The sequence below is a fragment of the Melanaphis sacchari genome, unplaced genomic scaffold (assembly GCF_002803265.2).
Source record: "Melanaphis sacchari strain LSU unplaced genomic scaffold, SCAv2.0 Contig76_pilon_pilon, whole genome shotgun sequence".
Classification (NCBI taxonomy): Eukaryota; Metazoa; Arthropoda; class Insecta; order Hemiptera; family Aphididae; genus Melanaphis; species Melanaphis sacchari.
In genome coordinates this window covers 347,036-351,266 of record NW_020271544.1, presented here as the reverse complement: position 1 = coordinate 351,266, position 4,231 = coordinate 347,036, and the positions used below count along the sequence as shown (strand labels likewise).

At 28.1% G+C, this 4,231-nt stretch overlaps 1 non-coding gene and 1 pseudogene across 1 annotated transcript; one reads left to right on the top strand and one right to left on the bottom strand.

The window, feature by feature from the left end:
• Positions 1-1,683: 1,683 nt before the first annotated feature.
• Trnai-aau lies at positions 1,684-1,757 on the bottom strand. Its single transcript has one exon. It is a non-coding gene; the product is annotated as a tRNA-Ile (tRNA).
• Positions 1,758-2,487: 730 nt separating this feature from the next.
• LOC112601213 overlaps positions 2,488-4,231 on the top strand; it is a 2,449-nt pseudogene continuing 705 nt past the window's right edge.

Here is a 4,231-nt window from a genome sequence, read left to right as displayed (position 1 = left end):
ACATTAAATCACCACGAAATTGATTTAAGATGATTGGATTTTTCTTGTAATAATTCATCTTTGAAAATGTATAAATATTTACATTTTAAGGTCGAATTCTATATCAGTCTATAATTCTAAATTCTATTTAAGATCAAAAATATAATAAATATTTAATATGTTTACGATTTCTCACCGTAATTCTAACTTGAACGAGATATACTTTTACCAATGTCAAGTATTCGTGAGAGGCTTTTCCCCTCTCACTCCCTATACTAAATTATTTATAAACTGGCAACAAAACATATTTACAAGTTATATAACATAAAAAGATTTTTATGAATATCGAGTATTTAATAAGATAATAGTTTTAGTAACATATATATTATATATTATAAGCTTAAACAATTAAAATAAATAAAATATTTATTTTTTATAACGCAAATGTATTTTGAAGAATTTTGACTTTATTTATAAAAGTATGCCATAGCAACAAAAGGTGGTTATAACGTGCAATAATAAGTAGAAATATCGGGTACCTATAAAAAAAAAAAAAAAATAGTCGGTAATGCTTATAGTTTTATACCATGGCCCACGAGGCCACGAATCATGATATAAGATAGTAAACCTATAGACCATGATAATATAATACTTCCATTCCAATGTGAACATTTTATCAAAATATCAACTACAGTATTATCATTGATTATAGAATAGACTATTATATTAATTTATTTTGTACGGTATTATCAACAAGTAAATAGTACCAGTATCAGCCACGGACTTCTATACTATATAGAAATCTGTAGTAACGGCATAACATATTATTACAATCATACCTACTAAGTACTAATCATAGAAATTATCAATGTATTATTTTTTTAAATACATGTGTTGTAAATTTATATATTTAATTATTAATATTATACATTTTTAGATTATGTTTACGATTACGATTGCCATTTTAATATTCAATACTAACAGTTACTTTTTGTTTATTTTAATTATATTAGGTAGGCACTCCGCAGGTTTGATTATATAATATATTTTTAATGGGTGCTCAAACACCCAAGCACCTATGTAGTTGGCGCCTATGCGAGAAAATACCCTTTTTACAATATTTTAATAACTTTAATAATATTTCTAGCTAGTATATAATATTATTTTATCACAATTAATACATATCAATATTAATACGTACTTCTATACTATTTAGCAGTATATTTATAATATTATGATTTATTGTTTATTTCAAACATAATTATAATTTCCATAAAGTGATAAACAGATATACATCATTAATATTAATTATATTGCTTATGTTTTTTTACGAGTATAATATTAATAATATACGAAAATAAAATTTACATACCGCAGTTGTTTGTGAGTTGTTTTTAATTCTATATACTGCCTGTCATCTAGCGGACAAATTCACATTACAACAGGATGAACTCAAGCTTGCTATAGATAGCGCTGGCTATAACACATTATTCGTACACTGCTTATTCAATGTTGATTATTTATTGAATAAAATAACAATTATGAAAATTAATAATCATATTTTTAGAACACAATTTTAATGGTTAAGAATTTAAAATTTAAAAATAAATTTTTGTTCGATTTAGTTCAAATTGTTAAAATATGTATACAAATTATTTCATATTTGTACCTACCAAATATTTAGTAGTGAGTGAAAAAAAATATTGGCCCATGGGGGGATCGAACCCACGACCTTCGCGTTATTAGCACGACGCTCTAACCAACTGAGCTAATGGGCCAAGGTATCAACGGTGATCATCTTAAATGCTTTTACGAACACGTTTTTCCGGATTCATTCATAGAAAGATAAAAACCTATTATTTTCTTTTACAATTTTTTTTGTACGAGCATTTACTGATTTTCAATTGACAACAATAAATTAATAGTATAAAGTATTACATACCATAATACAACGTATAAATATTTTAAAAATTCAAACAAAAGATGAAAATTAGGTATGTACACCTACTCTTGTTGGCAATGTTTGACAGTCATCACTCGTCTCATAGATTCGTCTATCCAGTAATTTAAGTTAAGCATAGATAGGAGTGTAGAAGGAAACTTAAATACGAGTACGGAGTATTGACCTACATTTTGTTATATTCCTTACAATCCTTACATGTCTTTTGAGTTTTAACTCCAAAAAACAAACTTTAAATAAAATCATTTATTTGGATATTAAAGAGAGAAATTAAAATTTTTCTAAAAAACAATCCATGACAAAAATCAGCACATTATCAGTGCTGTATAAAAATTAAAATATGACGATGAATAATTGAAAAAATAAAGTTATCTACATAGATTTTAAAGTCTACCCCTGTTACGTCCTGAATGCTTCTTATTTCTTTTTTTAAATTTTAAACACAAATTACAAAATATATTTTTTAAATATGTACCTAATTATTACAGTAGGTAAGTAAAATAGGTAAAATTTAAAATATTTCAAAATTATATGCTCAACTTAAAAGAATGAATTGGTTAGCGGGTTAGCCATAGGTATAACCGAATCTCCTTGTCATCAATATCTGGGCTGTGTATTAACACTCCCCTACTCGAAATTAGCCACGATATTAAATCGAGTAAGTATTACTAATTCACACCCGGGCTTACCGCCGATTATAGACGATCTACACGTCTGTCGTCTACACATAGGTGTATCGTAGGTACTAGCCGTAGTTCGTACTACCGTGTTTACCATTATCCGAGTTTAATAATATAATTTTATATTATATTGTTGTGGTTTATTTTATTATAAATTTTTATTATTTTATTTTATTGTGGTTTATTTTTTACAAATTCAGATTTAATTGCTCTATTATCTAAAGGTACTCCGACATAGCAATTTTTTTTTGGATAACCCTCGACTTTAAAAAAAAAATAGTCCAATGTAGGTACCTATAAGTAGTAATGTTTAACTCTAAATATCAGAATATTTATATCCAAACTGTAAAAGTGAAATTAATTTTATCAAATCCAATAACGCCAACGCTACCAAGTGCAAACCCTTATTTTAAATTAGTCATATTATGATTGATTTTGTAATTTTATAGATACAGTGGCATATTTACAAACTTATTTTGGTGGGGGGGGGGGGGGGTCTTAATAGTGACAGGGGAAGGTCCAGAAATGTTCCATGAAATGGGCGTATAGACGGCAAAAAAAAAAAAAAACGAAAAAAAGACATCAGATAAAATAGTTTTAATCACACCAACTCACGATTTTTTTCTGAGATCGTTGTTGTATTATTTTTGCTTTTTGCATATTTCTGGGATTGGGGTGGAAACCCCAACACTTTCCTCCCCATAAATACGCCACTGTATAGATCAATAGAACGTGGATTTACATACATTAAAAACCAATTTAATATGCGCTAAAAAATCTTTAATATGCATAAATATATGCACAAAAATGTTAAACTATGCATAAAAAATTTAGCAAAAAAAAACTATTCTTTGAACAATAGTGAAATAATATCTATGTTCAATCATGGTTGTAGGTAATCGATAATTTCCTATCATGGTATACGTGTTTTATTTCCCCGATTATTAATCTAAGGTCATATTTGGAAAAACCATTTATACCTACAAATTTACCTATTAATTTATTTTTGTATTAATCAAAACTATAAAAATATAAATTTTTTTTTCTTATATTATTATAATAGATAATAGTATATATCTAAAAATGTTTAAAAAAACAAAAATCGAAATATGCACTTAAAGATGAAATATGTAATTAAAATTGTAAATTAAGTCCTTAAAATAAAAAAATATCGAAATATGCAAAAATATTAACTATAAAAGTTAGATGAGTTTAGATATTTGGGAGTCAATATTAACTCAAAAAATAATATGCATAATGAAATTCAGCTAAGAATAAGAAATGCAAACAAAGCGTATTTTGCCATGAGTAGGATTGTTTAGACGACGACGTCGTCACACACTGTAATCACGGTTTGATAGGGCTTCCGAGTTCCGATAGTCGCCGTAACACATACTCTCTCTCACAATTTTCTGTACCGCGTATTGTGTGTGCCGCGAACAACGGACGCGACCAAGTCCGCGATCGAATACCGAATGTACCGAATACCGACCTAATAGTAGATCCATTTTTTGACCGTGGCACCGAGTACCAGATCTTTGTGTAGTGCGTTACCGACACCGTCACCCCGTGGAACACTTCACCGTCTTGTTCAACAACCCTGTTCAGCGTC